At 32.5% G+C, this 17460-nt stretch overlaps 1 protein-coding gene across 3 annotated transcripts in view; it reads left to right on the top strand.

Moving 5' to 3' along the window:
• Window positions 1-17460, top strand: part of LOC107455175 (Octopamine receptor in mushroom bodies) — a 207486-nt gene that overhangs the window by 96066 nt on the left and 93960 nt on the right. For 2 of the 3 annotated variants that reach the window (XM_071183016.1, XM_071183017.1), the window contains exon 2: window positions 13566-13695. The exons of the other annotated variant lie outside the window; for it this stretch is intronic. The gene's annotated coding sequence lies outside the window, so the exon portion shown is untranslated. The remainder of the gene's footprint in view (window positions 1-13565; window positions 13696-17460) is intronic. 3 annotated transcript variants of the gene reach the window in all.

Genomic DNA, 17460 nt, shown 5'->3' with positions numbered 1-17460 from the left:
TTCTTTTCAGTACATATATTTTTAGTTGAATAATTTCAACTGTTTTATGCAATTATTGCGAAGCAATCTTTGGGGATGGTGAGAGATAGCGAACTGGGGGCTTAGCCTCCTCCTTCTAAAAATTAAAATTATGAAAAAGTGGTACTAATTCTTTTAAGAGAAACGTTAAAAATCGAACTATATGAAGGTCGATGATGCTTAATTAAGCTTGGTAATCAGTACTAAATGAAATGAAAAAAGTATGCTATGTACTGTAAAGCATAATTAATAAAGAAATAGGGTTAAAGTGTAGAATCTGGGGCCCCTTGATTTGGCGACACATTTCAATTGTAAAATTTTGCTGAACTCAGTTTCTGGTAAAAATATTCTTTTCTTGCTGTCTCTGCTTTCAATGACGTCAGCTTCGAGTTACCACAATTTCTATTTACCGTTATGTGATTGGTTCTTAGTTTATATTCATATGTAAATACATAGGCATGTTTTCTAATCGCCAAATATCAGAGGGACCACCGATTCTACACTTTAAAAGGAAATAGTATTTAATCGTTACGGAAAAACGTACAATTCGCCATATTATTATTGTTTGATTTATTTTGGTAATAATTACTAATTAAAATTAGAAATAAGTTATGTTAAAAATAATATGGATGAAGAAATAGCTCTAATCCTTTTAAGAAGCGTAAAAAAATCTATTTTATTATTGACTCCAATGATGCTTAACTAATTTTAGTAATGATTATAATAACTGAAATTAAAAATAAGCTAAATACTTTAAATACTATAAAGAAAAATTAATAGAGAAATGGCACTAATTCGTTTAGATGAAATGTTAAAATTCGCCAAATTTTTATTGACGCCAATGATGCTCAATTAATTTTGGTACTAAGCACTTGAGGTATTATGGTAATTGGCGTAGTTTTTATTGATACCAAATGTACAAATATTTTTCCAATTTATTATGTTAGTTTATTTTATTCCTATTACAACTCCATCAATACCAGGAAGCTTTAATATTGATACTGTTTAAAGAGGTTTTTTACGTAAAGCAATAAGTACCGGAGAAAATTGCTTGATTGTGATAAATTTTGACTAAAATGACTCTGCCTCGAACAACAGTATAATTTCAAATGTTTCTGAATGCAGTTAATTTTTATTTTGAGGGGATGAACTACTAATTATACTTAATCAAAAGCCTACTTGGCAGGACAAAATCTTACAATAATTTTACTTACTTATCCAGTTTTTCCTCATTCATATTCGTATTCTTTTGGTCGTCATCAGCAGAAAATTAATAAAAGTCATAAAGATATTGTTTTTTTTTTTAATAAATACTTTTGTATCCCCCATTTAAAGTTATTTTCCTGCAGTGATATTATTACGCTTTTAATTCAAGAGAGTTGCTGTTTTTTTGTTATTATTATGTAATTCTGCTTTACATTTTAAGATAATGTTATTTAGAAAAGTGATCCTGTCTTATTAGTCGTCTTACAATTATTATTTTTGCGAAAATAACATTAATATACTGTTATAAATTACAGTTAAAGATATCCATTAAATAACTTCATACACAATGAGATGCAAGCAAAAATAGCATTTAATACATCTGCTCGTTTGGTAAGCGAGAATATTAAATTACAGTTGTGAACTCATCAAATTTGTTTGAACAATATAATGTCATAACAATATTAATGTTATTTTAAAAAATGATTACTTAGAAAAAAAATTTCTGTTCTCCAATAAATCTAAATATTAAAATACTAATAGATAATAATATTTGGGCGTGGGAAGTGGAGGCAAACGGAATTCGTAACACAAAAACGGCATGAGCAAACGGAATTCTTTTTAGTACGTATATGTTAATTGAATAATTTTTACTTTAGTAGAAAAACTTTTTTCTGCCCAGAAACAACAATTATTGCGAAGCAATCATCGGGGTTGGTGAGGGGTAGCGAACACGGGGCTTAGTCCCCTAGTATAAAAAATTGAATTATTTTTGCTTCANATTTAAAGTTATTTTCCTGCAGTGATATTATTACGCTTTTAAATCAAGAGAGTTGCTGTTTTTTTGTTATTATTATGTAATTCTGCTTTACATTTTAAGATAAAGTTATTTAGAAAAGTGATCCTGTCTTATTAGTCGTCTTACAATTATTATTTTTGCGCAAATAACATTAATATACTGTTATAAATTACAGTTAAAGATATCCATTAAATAACCTCATACACAATGAGATGCAAGCAAATATAGCATTTAATGTATCTGCTCGTTTGGTAAACGAAAATATTAAATTACAGTTGTGAACTCATCAAATTTGTTTGAACAATATAATGTTATAACAATATTAATGTTATTTTAAAAAACGATTACTTGGAAAAAAAATTTCTGTTCACCAATAGATCTAAATATTTATAATACTAATAGATAATAATACTTGGACGTGGGAAGTGAAGGCAAACGTAACACAAAAACGGCATGAGCAAACGGAATTCTTTTTAGTACGTATATGTTAAGTGAATAATTTTTACTTTAGTAGAAAAACTTTTTTCTGCCCAGAAACAACAATTATTGCGAAGCAATCATCGGGGTTGGTGAGCGGTAGCGAACATGGGGCTTAGTCCCCTAGTATAAAAAATTGAACTATTTTTGCTTCATTAATTGTGTTAGCAATCAGTAATGGATTTTGCAGTGTTATTTTTTTCAGTACTGCTTGCTTAATTTTGGAACTTGAACGGATATTCAGTCAAGAATTTTTGGGTTGATCCTAAAATAGCCCACCAAGTGGCGATTTTTTTAAATCTCGCCAAGCAGGGTTTCCGGAAGATATTTCGGGGAAATTATTTTGAACGTCCAATCACACCACCAAAATTCTTAGACCTGATTGGTTATCTGATAAGTATACCTACGCAAAAGTTGGATTTTGATAGAAAAGAGGTAAAAGGGTTTATTTTTTTCGCCATTTATACTTCTGATCTCTTGCTGTTAGAATCCTCGTTATTATTTTATTTTTTAAATTTTTTAAGCGGTAACAAATTTAAAATAATTTAATTTTTTTTTAATAATCAAAATGCAACGTTGATTTCAGTAATAATCGCCAACTTGGCGAAATTTCAAAAGGCCGCCAAGTGGTGGACTATTCTAGGATTTTACCGATTCTATTGTTGTCAAACAAAGTGCTCTACTCTAGAATTTAAATTGCCTGTATTTCGTAGATGCTAAATGTGTCTCTCTTCCTTATAAATATAAAGAGGGGGAAAAACGTTTATCATCATAATTTGTCTTTTCTTATAAATGTCTTCTTACCAATTTCGTTTAAAAGATCATTCATTCTTTTTTGTTGTGTTGTATTGATTGTAAAATAGCTCAATTTTAGAAAGGAAATGACTTGTAAGCTCAATTCGTCCATTCATCTTCATGTTTAAGAATAAGCCGCCGCAACGCTTTAATGTGATATGACTGCAAAAATATACTTTTTATATTGATTCACATAACAATGGGAAGGAAACTAATCCAGGGTGCGCAGAGTTTTTAAAAAGTGCTATTTTTTGATTTACATTTTTAAAAACCCTTAAAGGTGCCTTTTATTCGGGATTTGTAAAAAGTGCTTAATTTTCTATCTTTTAAAAAGATATTTTTTCTTTGCCGCGTCGATTGTCGTTTAAAATTACAAAGAATGCATGATTTTCACAATTTTCTGCTTTCAATATTTATCAGAAACTAGTTATTTTATCATGATTATGTGAAGTTTGGGAAAATGTTTTTAAATTTTGTTAATTTTATGTTCATTAATTAAGAACTTTCAAAGATAGAAAACAATAATTTTAATGACTGCACAAAACTTAATTTTGATTTTTTTTTTTTTTTGGAAAGGGATTAAAATTATTTTTTGAGTACTTAAAAAATACTTAAAAGTTGCTTATTTTTTGCTGAAAAATTTGTTTACGCACTCTGTAATCTCATAAAAAGATAATGATCTAAAACCATTTCTTACTGTTATCAACTTAAAATTAATAAAAGGTTATTTGCCGGTAAATCATTTTTCCTTTCATAAACGGTATTTTTTTTATTCTTTTCAGTTTCGATTATTCTAAAGTAATTACTTTATATGACCTTATTTTGAAACTTTTTATTATAAAAATATTTAGTCACTGTTTCACACCGTTAATAAAAGATGTTTCTATTTTTTAACCTCAAAACCGCTTATTCATTTGCCATTTGAGTGCATGTAAGTTGTAAGCTAGATTTTAAATTATTTGCTATTCGAGTATATGTAAGATGTAAGTTCGAGTTGGTATCATCGGTTGCTATGGTGATATTATAGAACAAATTTTTGTGTTAAAATACAGTGTTACGTTTCTTGTTTTTTTGTAAAAGTGGAGTCAGAATAATTTTATTTTAGTTAAATACTAGTTTTTAGTAGAAAACGGCAAAATATTGCACTTTCTGGTAGAGTATCTTAACAATTGTTGTGTCCTTATATAAATAACAAGTTAGGAATATTGAGACATCTTTATAAAAAACAACTTTGTTTATTCTTTTTCAACTACTCTCTCTAGTTACAGAATCGCTCGTAAACATGGCATCGTGAAAAACGTTGCCACCGAAATTTGAGTCAGCACAAAAAACAATTAAAGTATATTACACCGCGTGACACACTCCCATCTTTGATTGTTCTTAATAATCAAACCCAAAATCTCTTAGACATTCAAAGGTAGAAGAAGGCTACAACAGTTGACGTCTACCAAAACTTAAATTAATTGTAACGAGCTGGTTTTCTTACAGCTCTACCACATTTAGTTTTCATTCAGTCTGTGCATCGTTCATTATCTCTAATCTCTCCAAATTCAGTTTCACCTTTGAGGCTGTCAACTTAAGTTTTATCTTTAAAGTTATTGACCTTTACTTGTTTAAATGGTTCGCCGTTAAATATTTCATTTGTGAAATCGAGTTCTAAAGGATGCAATCGTTGCACAGGACGAATTAGTTCGCCGCTCCCATTTTTAAATTTTACGACTCTAACAGAGTTGTCCTTCCCAGGGAAGACTTTCACTACTCGCCCCATTGGCCAGTCCAATCTCCCTTTGTCACACTCGATGAGGACCACATCTCCAATTTGTATTCGCTTGATGGGTTTTTCATTTTCCTTCTTATGAATAAGCATACTGAGGTACTCTTCCCGAAATCTCTTCCAAAGATCCTTTCTCAATTTCTGTTGATATCTGCACCTTTTGGCCAGGTTGACGCTGTCTAAATTGTCTAACTCAGGCACTCCCACCGTTTGAACGTCCTGAAGGAACATAGCTGGGGATAGTGGTGTTAAGTCCTCTGGATCTTCAGATAAATAGTTGAGTGGCCTGGAGTTGATAACTGCTTCTGCATCACGTAGAACGGTANTCAGGCACTCCCACCGTTTGAACGTCCTGAAGGAACATAGCTAGGGATAGTGGTGTTAAGTCCTCTGGATCTTCAGATAAATAGTTGAGTGGTCTGGAGTTGATAACTGCTTCTGCATCACGTAGAACGGTACTCAACTCTTCAAAATTTATGGATGCTTTTCCCATCAATGCATTGGGACTTACTGTATCCTTACAATTGACACAAGCAATATCTTTTTTTTTATTTTCACTGCAAAATAAGACATCACACCATCTGCACTTTTTCATCTTACTTTTTTCTACATTTTTTATTCTTTTAGTTTCAATGGTGCACACTGTATTAACCATGCTCGAAATTAGCTTTTTAGGGGGTGGGTCGTAACTTTCTCTTGGATCATAAATATCTTTTAGCTTAGGAGCATTTATATCTTCAGATGAATCAGGATTTTCAGATTTTTCCTCTTCTTTCTCGTAATTATTCATGTAAGCCTCGTAATCAAAGTCTAATGAGTCCGTATCTAGATCTGATTCAATTCTTCTCCTCCTAGTTGTGATTCTAAGCTTATCATGCTTCTTTTGTCTTGAACTTGTATGTCTCCAAGCGTCAATGTCTGCATCACGATCCAGAGTAGGACTCCAATCTATATCTTCTTCATAAGGCAATTTCTTTCGCTTCTTTCTCTTCCCTGTACTGAGGGACTCTGGTGGCTTGCATTCATCACTTGAGGATTCGAAATCATTATTTTCAAAAGACCATTCCCTTGAGCGCTTCTTATGAATAAAATCTTGCCTATAGTTTTTATATTCTTCAAACTTATCTGCAGCTATTTTATGTCTAGCTAGTCGTCTAGCATGACGCACCTTTTTTCGATATCTACATCAATATAAGATGTATACCTATCAATATCAGCTTGAGAGAGTCGCTCCAATTCGACCCAACAAGGTCGTCTACATTTCTTCACCAAGTCTGAATAGTGTAATTGTTCTGCAAGATCAGAATTTGTAGATATTAGATCTGGCAATTCAGGCAAACCAGGACTAGAGGGTAAGGAATCAAATTCATCAACCATCTCGGAGGAGTCTATCATGTCTAAATTATCAGGTGAGTTATTTATAATTGGCACTTCAGTGGTCTGTGTATCAACTTCAGCAAGCTCTGATACATCAGACACTTTAGAGGCAGCAGCTATAAATGGATCTTCTGAAGTCATCAGAAGAGAACTATCTTCTGCATCAGGTGTCTGAGTCATACTTGCACAGGCTTCCTCATCAATTATCAATTCATTAGAATCATTGTACATGTCTGATGCATTGCTTTCCATACTTGAGTTACTTTTATAGTTTTCCGCTGTTGGCGGAAAACTTTCAATGACTTCACGAGCTCGGATACCGTGAGTTACGCATTGCAGTAAATACTGGGACTTGTCTTCTGGGATCAACTAGTCTGTGGAGTCATGTAGGACCACCTTTAGCCCTCAAAACTGCTAGCAACCGCTGTGGCATTGATTCCACAAGGTGCTGATAGGTAGTCTGAGGTATCTGGTGCCAAGCGCCCACCAACTGGTCCTACAATTCCCTCACATTGCGAGGAGGTAGAAAGACAGCACGAATTTCCAAGTGGGACCACAAATGCTCTATTGGATTAAGGTCTGGAGAATTTGGGGACCAAGACATGACTTGAAAGTCACTGGAATGTTCCTCGACGATTCAACCCTTATGACATGGTGCATTATCCTGTTGGTAAACACCGTCCACCGCAGAAAAAACTGTTGCCATGAATGGGTGAACCTAGTCTGCAACTATGTTCAAGTAGCTTACAGACGTCAGGGATTGTTCCATGAGGATTATGGGTCCTAATTTGCCCCATGAAAAAAAATTTCCTGGGCGAGAAACCATGAAAACCTGGGCGAGCCCATTGTTATAGATGGAGGGTGGTCATAATGTAATGACTCTTCGGTAAATAAGTACATATGTAGCTGAAACCTTATGATATGTGATCTAGGTTTTACTTAAATGCTTTGTTTCAATCGCATTGTCTATTACCTTTAACATGGAATGAGTTTAGTTTAAACTCATTAGTTTGTTATTTAATTTTTAAAAGATATTAATTATTTTTCTGAAGATGTTAAATACAATATAAAAAAAACGAATTCTTATACTGGAAATTAAATCTCCATTTAAGTTATTGAAAAGTAATTTATTTTTTAAAACTATTAAATAAGTAAATTATTTTAATTCCAATTAAAATCTCATTTAGAAATCTGTAATTGAATTACCGTTATTTCCACAGAACACAAAAGTAGAATTAGGATTCTTTAAAGGGAATATCAAAGTCATTTCGGGCATTTCGTCAGGTATTTCACTTCAATTCCCAAAAGCATGTCGTTCAATTAATGAAAGATTTTAAGAGGAGGCTCAATTAAAGATCTGATAGAGTAAACTAAAGTCATTTAGTCGAAGAACTTGTGCACCATTTTAAAAGCATCTTGTTAAAGACTTCAGTTATTATTGCGATATGTGTTACCTCTTTATTACTTCAGATAACCATTATATTACTTCATTATTTAAGCTAATTTGATTTAAAATGAGTAGGTGATTATTTTATTCATAAAAACTTAAGTATTTAATAGACTTTGGAAGTTATGTATAGGAATTGGAATTAATATATTAATTGTTAGATATTCTGAAAAAGTAAACGACGATTTTAACGAAGAAAAATTCTTTTGAAATCAACTAGCGAAAATGCAAAAGAAAGAACAATCCCCGAATTGAGGTCTAATTAAAAAATAATAATGATAAATAAATAAAAAGTTTACGAAAATGAATGTTTGTTTAGATCTTTACTAAGTCACCTAGTTGGTCAATACATTTCTGTAAAAGCTATATTTCCCTTATACCTATGTCATACCAGCTCTCTAACATTGTTCTTCAGTTAGAGTCTAGCCTAGTTTTTAACCTCGTCATCGAACAGATTCTCTTGAAAGTCAAACATCGTGACTTTATTTAACGTTACTGAGATAAAAATTGTTGTTGGGGTTAAAATTTTGTGTAATTGATAATAAAATTGAAACGAAACAAAAATACTCAAGTAACGGGTGATTTAGAAAATTATTGTAAATAGTGAGAAATTAAAAATAATTTCCACTGTTTTTCATTATTAAACACACATTTTTTTTTGATTAAGTATTATTTACTTATTTTTTTTCTCTGTAAAAACTGAAAGAGTGTATATTTAAAAGGCTATGTATTTAATTTGCGTATTTTATTTTCAAAAAGCATCCCTTTCAATACAATTGGGTACTTGCACTTCAAGAAGTAGAAGACTTCCCATACCCACACATGTGACCTATGACGTCAGTGCCAGTTTATCTTTTTCAGCAAAAGGGCGTGTTAAAATTGAGCTAAGTTTCTCTACGTAAGTTAAAATGTTAATTAACGATAAGCTATAATTAAATACACAGCCGTATCGCACGTGGAATTAGTTGAAACATAATTCTTTCTCTTCTACTTCTTTTACTTAACTATTAATTTATTACTTGCTTATGTATTTTATTGTAACTTTGATATATTTTTGTTTTGTGTACCTGGCAACTTCGATGCACGATTCGATTGTTTATGCTAAAGATGGCTTCGTGCCTGTATTTGTGTTAAGTAAGAAATATGTAGTGAAAGAATTGAAATTTTTGAGAGAGAATCTTTGTGAAAGAATTTAAAATGTGTCATTTAAGATATTTGATACTTGACAGGCTTGGCTGACTCGAAATCGAATGGTTGAGATCAGTTGCTAACGTAAATAAATGCCGCGTTTTAACGACCAATCAGGATCGAGACATCCACACTACGCCATTTGCAGGCATTCCATTAAAAAAAATCATATGACACAGAAAATGGATAGTTTCGTATTCGTAATCATTGTGATTTTAAAATCTCTTCGGAGATATAAATTTAGACAAGAAATTATTACACGATGGAGCTTTTAAAAAATTCATTTGTTTAGTTTTACTTTGTGCTATGAATAAAAAAGTTTCATAGATATTCATATTGCGCTAGTTTATTTAGTGTAAAGGAATATCCATCATATTTAGAAGTGAAAAAACGAACTGATTCGATGAAATTATATTTTCTAAACATAATTTCATCGAATCATCTTCTCCGATTTGAAAAATGTAGATAAATGGGCCTAACACTTTAAATTTATAAAACTTTCAACGCGAGATGTTTCTTCTAGAAATGGCTAGAACTTTCTGTTGCAGAAATTTTGGATGGGTTACATAACCGTATCTGTTCCGAAAGTAATGTGTTACTTTCAGAAGTATGTTAATAAAATACTAGCCTAATGTTGCGAATCGATCAAAGGTCAAAAATGCATTCCTTTTTTTTGTGTGTTTTTTTATTTTATTCGAACTGCCTTATTATGTTTTAGTTCTAAATGAAAGAAAATGGTAAATTAAAGGATCAAAGCATATTGTATCTCTTTTGAAACGTAAAAACATTAACCTAACATCAAACAAAACTGTTTAACCCTTTCAATACGGTGAAAGCGAGACGGAAAAGAGGAAAGGCTGGTAGTAAAACCATTTCAGTTATAGCTAGTTTTGGGGAGGAGTTTACTTATTCTTTTTTTAAATTTTTCAACAATATCTACTTTATCTTGGAAAAGAAGCAGTTTTATATATATGCCAGAATTATAAAAGAAATCTTGATAGTTACAGATATTTCATTTTTTTCGAAAAAAATGCATGAATGAAATGTTTTACGTACCAGGTTTTTCTCTTTTCCGTCTTGCTATATAAGGGCTTTCACCCATGGACTGGGACAGCACATGTCCCGTCCTGTGCGAAAGGGTTAAATAAAATTTTTAATTTCAAAATGTAGCTGGAACTATAATTTTAGCTCAAATAATGGTGACGATAGACGGAGGGGAAGATAGCAAGATGCAGCATACAAATTTCTGTGCTTTTCTCTTCCTTCCCTTTCATGTCAAACCACGTGTTCAGTAGAAACTGAACCACTGACTCACGTAAAATTTATAAAATACCCGTATCTTCATCTCCGCCAGTGCCACGATGCTGAAAGTACTGTTCGATTCTCCATTTGGAGTTACTATATTTAGTATTTATAATTACTGGGTTTAACATTAATTTTATGAAGAAATTGGGAGTTGCCTTTGGAAAATTTTGAAATTCTTTCACTACAACTGTACATTTAGCGCTGGATAATCGTTTCCAGAGCTAAATGTACGGTTGTATAATCGTAATTTTTTATATTTGCATTCTCGATGAATAAAATCAATGTTGTGAGAATAAGTAAAGTATATCGATTGAATTTCGAAATATCGTTTGATAGAATGATTTTTATAATGTCGGATAGTTAGTCCTGCATAAGCTTATTTTATAAATATTTTGTATCCTTTTTATGCGCATATTATAACATCTGGAATATATAGCTCGATATATTCGTTTTCTCTATAAAGGAAAAACACTATTGTGAGAAAGAACATAAAACGGGATTGAATTCTTAAGATTATTTAGCTGAATAACTTTCGGTTAGTACTTCCTCAGCTTATATAAAGCTTGTTTTTTTTAATATCCTGCTTTATATATAAGCATTGCATATAATACTAAATATTCTATCTTATATTTGTTTCCTTTTTAGAAGAAAAGCATTAATTGTTGTGAAAAAATAGCGAATGAATTTCGAAAGTTATTTACGGAATAACTTTTACGATGTCGGTTAATTCTTACTCAGCTTCTTTAGGCATATTTTTTTTTAAAATATTTTGCCTTATAATATGAAATATAATTTTTTACATTTCCTTCCTTTATAGAGGAAAAACGCACAAAATGGAGATCGAATTCCGAAGACAGTTTGTGTTTGGAATTATTTGGACAAAGTCGGTTAGTTAGGTTTTACACATATACCCTGTATAAACGTTTATTTTAAATATTTTATTTAATATGCAAGCATGCAATAAAAAAATTATGTTTGTTTCCTCTATCAAGAAAAAAAAACATTGTTGTGAAAAAACAGCACAAAATGGCGATCGATTCCGAAAGATCGTTTGGCAGAATAATTTGGGAAACTTTTTCTGCTCCGATGAAACCCAATGAAACTTGACTTTTCCCATCAACTTCTCGCAGACTTCGTTCTCGAAAAATATTTCCTTCGAGAAGAAAGAACAAAATGAGTAGACTCTTTCAGAAAATAACGTTTTTTTCGTGTGGAATGTTTTTCTAAAGAAGCTTAAAATTGGGGAAACGCAAAATGATGAGATAATATGTTAATCTTCAAATCGTTTTGCTTTACTTAATCCTGTTTGAAAGTATCCCCAATTTGCTATTAAATATTTATGGGGGAGTTTTATAAACTGAATTATTTTTCCCCCTCAATTTTATCTGATAGATTATTTACGCCGTCGCTTCTGTGGATTTAACTGTTCTATTTTCGGATTCCAATTTATTTGGAAATGGGAAAGACGTAATCGTTTTCCAAAGTACACTTGTCTAAAGCTAATGATGAAAAGATTCGAATCAGTACATTCTTGTTTTTTTAAAAGAAAAAATTCTATTACTTTTGATTCAAGGAATTATTTTATTTCACCACCAGCTGTTCTCTTTTTAAGATAATTGCTAACCCAGTAATTCTGAATCCAATCCAGGCATTAAAAGAACCTTACTTTAAACTAGGGATTTTCAACGCTTGTCCCGCAAACCACTAGTGGTTCTATGATATTATTTTGTACTATCTCATTCTGTTCGTATTCTGATTATATTGTACTGTATCATTTTATTCTGTTAGTATTCTGATTATCTTTTACTGTATCATTTTATTCTGTTCGTATTCTGATTATATTATACTACATCATTTTATTCTGTTCGTATTCTGATTATATTGTACTGTATCATTTTATTCTGTTCGTATTCTGATTATATTTTATTGTATCATTTTATTCTGTTTGTATTCTGATTATATTATACTGTATCATTCTATTATGTTCATATTCCGATTATATTTTACTGTATCATTTTATTCTGTTCAAATTCTGATTACATTTTAGTGCACTGTCTCATTCAGTTCATATTCCAATTATATTTTACTGTATCATTTTATTCCGTTCATATTCTGATTTTAATTTAGTGCACCATCTCATTCGTTTAAAAATAATTCGGAGGAAAATAAGAAAATAAAAATTTGTAGAATGACAATTACTTCGCAAAATAACTGATGAGACGAATTTCCTTCCCGATGCTTATAAAAATTAAGAAACTATTCTCGTTCTCAATTTTTTTTATTAAGACCGAAATAATAAAACTCTAAACATGTTTTTTTTGTTCACCTTCCAATGAGGTGAACCGGGTTCAAAATCCCAGCAGTAGCTGGTCGATACAAATTCCGGCTTGCACCGACCACAGTGCTGACGTGAAATATCCTCAGTGGTAGACGGATCATGGGTTAGAGACCCCTTGCCGTCTGGCTAACCGTGGGAGGTCTTCTTCTCCATGTAACGCAAATGCCGGTTAAATCCATCCGAAAGTCTTCCACGAAGGCAAATTTCTCCCGATACTCGATCAGGGAGTTCCCTTGTCTTCTGGATTGGGTTCAAAATTACAAGGCTACGTAGTTGAATATTAGTCGTAAACCCATAAAATTGAGTCAGCTGTTCAACGACGGTTATAAAATATTAAATAAAATCTCCAGCTCAGTACCCCCACAGGTATTGATTTCTTATGGGAACTTAAAGGACTTTGTGACCCAACAAACTTAACGTGCACCAGTCACCAGTTGCTACACTGGAAGTCTTCGACCGGCGAGGATTGAATTTACGACCTCTTGAACATAGACCCAATGCCCTACCAACCAGGCTATCCCGGCATGCGTACAACTCTGTTCTGTAGAAAACTTATTATGAATATTGGTTTGATAATTGGATACCTGCAAGCGGTGTCAAGCATGGGGGAAAAAGCGACACTTGTTTATACCACAATTCAGCATCCTGTCAAATTTGACACACACGCGTGGCGTAACTTGCAGGTACCAAAATCCGATCTGAAAATTTACTTTGCTTTATAATCAAGCTGTAACAACATGTCATGCACAACCACGTGATTTACCAGTATTCTTCATCTCGAGTTGAAAGTACCCAATTCTCTATAAAATTGCCTAGTCTTAATGAATAATTTTTTTTCCTGCAGGTCTTATGTGACGGGTAATATATTTTTGAAGAAGAACGCATGGAAATACCAGCATCTTCCTTTGGGAAACTTAACTTTAAAGACGAATTAATTTCCAACAGAACGCGAAAATATTTAGCTATCGAACCAGGTAAGAATTTTATTATTTTGAATTAAGTTAAAAATAGCATATTATATTTTTTTTCGATAAATTTTAACATTATTAAACTAAGCGAATTTTACTTCTTAACCATTGATTTCAGAGAAAATAGCATCATTCTCTTACAAGTAATGAATTTTTTTTATCTAAAATGATTGACAATTACTTTACTTGAAACCCTCAAAATGTCTTAGACGAAGGCAAATGTCTCCCAATACTTGTTCCAGGAGTTCCCTTGTCTTCTGGATTGGGTTCAAAATTACAAGGCTATAGAGTTGAACATTAGTAGTCTTAAACCCAAAAATTGGGTCGGCTGTTCAACGACGGTGAACAAACAGACAGATCTTTCTGCCTATCTAAAGCAACTAGCTCTTGGGAGAATTGGAGAGGTGATGCAGTTCAGGTTTATACAGATAACAGCAGAGACGAATGTAATCGATCTGGCAGTGGAATTTACATCAAATTGCAAGACCATGACATAAAAATTCAGAAGAGAAATCCCGACTACTGCTCAGTATTTCGCAGTGAGCTTATAGCCATTGATGAAGCCCTTGACTCTCTTGTGTTTCTTCCCAGTGGAAACGAGATATGGGTTCTGTCTGACATCAGAAGTGCAATACAGCATTTGACCAATAGGCAAAGCGTGAGAGATAGTGTTGGGGTGTCAATACTCAAAAAGTTAAAACGGCTTTCCATTGCGCATCAAATTCAAACGCAGTGGATACCTTCCCACGTCGATCTTGAAGGTAACGAGATTGCGGACACTTTGGCTAAAGCTGGTGTTTGCGAGGCCTCTGTGTCGTCGGCACCCCTCACCTTTTTGGAAATCTTCTCAAAAATAAAACACAAAAACAAGACCACTTGGAATGCCCCCCAAAGCATCCATGGTATCAGTGTACTTGACCTGGAGGCTCCCTCCTAGCCCATGGTTTTAATAGACGGGAACAAACTATTCTTGCCCGCTTTCGAAGTGTTCACCTTAAATCAATAAAATTTTCGGAAGGATCCAAGAACTGTGAAATTTGTAACAACTGTTCTTCAGAGCAGGCTTCGCCTCATCACATCCTCGCGTGCCAGGGGCTCACCAAGCAGGATTTAGCAAATGATTCATGGACGGTGTTGGATTTTTTGAGGGTGTATAACGTCATGAATCTGGTCTAACACTGCTGGCCAATGGAGGCATTCAACAACAACAACACGACGGTTATAAAATAAAATGAAATACCTCCTAGAGAGCCATGGTGGCTCAGGGGATAGAGCATTCACCTTCCAATAAGATGAACCGGGTCCGAATCCCACTGGTCGATACGAATTCCGCCCCCGGCTTTCACCTACCACAGTGCTGATGGAAAATACCCTTAGTGGTAGTCGGATCATGGGTTAAAGTCAGAGTAACCGTGGGAGTTTTTAGTGGTTTTCCTTTCCAAGTAAATCAAATGCGGATTAGTTCCATTGAAAAGTCCTCCACGAAGGCAAATTTCTCTCAATCCTCGATCCAGGAGTTTCCTTATCAACTGGATTGGGTTCAAAATTAGAAGGCTACGGAGTTGAACATTAGTAGTCGCGAAGCCAAAATTGGGTCGGCTGTTTTACGACGGTTGTAAAATAAAATAAAAATTTCTTTATTTATATATAAAAATGTGACACATTTATATTTTTCCTAACAACGCTTTTTTTTAACCCTTGATCAAATGGTTTTGGTACTTTCTCGTCTGGATATTATTCAACCAGACTCGTGGCAAAGCTAACCTTTAAGCATTACCACGGCAACCTGTTTGCATCATCTTCAAGTGATTTTATCACCAAATTTGGCTGCTTTTCAAAATTGAAAGTTGTATTTAATTATAATTTATGTAAGAATAGAATCTAAGAATTTTGCTAAACAATTGTGAAATCACTATTCGTTTCTTTCAATGATTACCATCCGCCGAAAGCTTCAATTTATTTAAACATATGATGTGTAAATTTACATGATAGAATGTTGCAATCACTACTATCCGTAGCATAACTATCGATGGTTAAGAGAATAAACGTGTATCAATAGGATTCAGTATTGAAAAGTACTAAGACTAAAATAGACAAAAAAAGAAAACACAAAAATGATAAATCTTACCCGAGAACGTATACTGTCAGTCACGGCAATGTATACAATGTCCAAGAAGTATACATTGCCGTGTATACTTCTAGGAATACTTCTACTATAATGAACTTCTACTGTATATTTCTACTATAATGAACCTCTGCTGCAAGATATTTAACGAAATAATAAGAAAAAAATTGAAATACAGTCGGACCTCTATTTAACGAAGTCGCTAAATCCCGATAATAACTTCGTTATATGGGAAATTCGTTATAGAGAAAATCACCTTTGGAAATACCTAAACTACACAAAACAAGTTTTAAATTCATAAACACTAGACATAATTAAAATAACAATTAATACGCCTTTATCTTCTAAGCTAGTATCTACTATTTATTTTATAAATCTTAACCATGAAAGAAATTTGCATGGAAAGGGTAGAGCAAAACATTATCCACTGTTACACTATCATGCTACATTTGCAGCTAAAAAAAAGCTAAATTTATGTATAAAATTACAGCTGCATTTATTAAACATACATTACCGCATGCGTTCTTAAGTTTAATTGCTACTTATAAATTGCTACTGTTTAATTGCTACTGTTTTTCGTTTGAAAGGCAAATAAAAAGAGAAAGGGATTTTACTAGGTAAGTGTGTTCGAAAATCCATTCAAGGTCATTTCATCCTTAAAATGCGTTAACAAGTTTGAAATATTCTGAAATATTTTGGAAAATAAGGAAAGCGGATCTAAAAGAAAAGTTCGTTAAATAGAAAACTCACTTCACTGTTTGGAAGTTATTTTACGAAGGAATATCCAAAATGTTCTTGGTTCCTCGAAAAAAATCACAAAATAGAGAAATGCGCAAAATGGAAGTTCGTTAAGTAGAACTCCGAATGAGTTTAAATTTGTGAAAATAATCAGCGAAAATTAACAAGAATCAAACTGTGGTTAAATTTTCCGCAGTTTTAAAAAAATAAATAAAAAATTTTGCCGTATATTTATTGTATTAAAAAAATAGTAATTTGGGTTGGGCAAACGAAAATGATATTGTATATTAGATTACCAAGTAAAAGGTATGCGATTAAGAGTTTAGTTGTTTCTTTTCATACTATTAAAATATTTTTATGTTCTCTTATGACAAAGTTATTCACAATTATATAAATAATAAAGAAGGAAAGTGACGTTTTGAGAAACGCATAGTGTCTACAATTGAAAACCGATTAATTTATTGAATGAATTAAATTATTAAATGATGCTAGCAATAAATGAAGATTCTCTTTTAAAATAATTTTCGTACACTAAAGAACATTAGGCAATATGTCTTTCACGAAAACAAAGATGAAAGAAAATGTATTATTCATTTAATAAAAGGTGGGATATATTTGATATTAATAATATAACACTTTAATCCAGGAATAATTAAAATTATCAACGATTTTACCGCATTGTAGTTTTCTTTGATCAGTGGCGTAGTTTTAATGTGTTAAAGGGGTTATAAGTTATCTCATTCTAATATATATATATATATAATGTGTATATATATATATATATAACTAACTAACTCAGTGGCGCGACAGCCCATTAAGAGGGCCAAGGCCGACTGTGCCCATCTCAGTTTTCTTGACCTTGGGCTCTGGGGTGCAGGAGCAATGATTTTTATTTTATTGCATTATAT

Source organism: Parasteatoda tepidariorum, chromosome 7 (genome assembly GCF_043381705.1).
Source record: "Parasteatoda tepidariorum isolate YZ-2023 chromosome 7, CAS_Ptep_4.0, whole genome shotgun sequence".
In the NCBI taxonomy this organism is placed as follows: Eukaryota; Metazoa; Arthropoda; class Arachnida; order Araneae; family Theridiidae; genus Parasteatoda; species Parasteatoda tepidariorum.
Note: the sequence above shows the minus strand (reverse complement) of the source record. Positions and strands in the feature narration are given on the sequence as shown.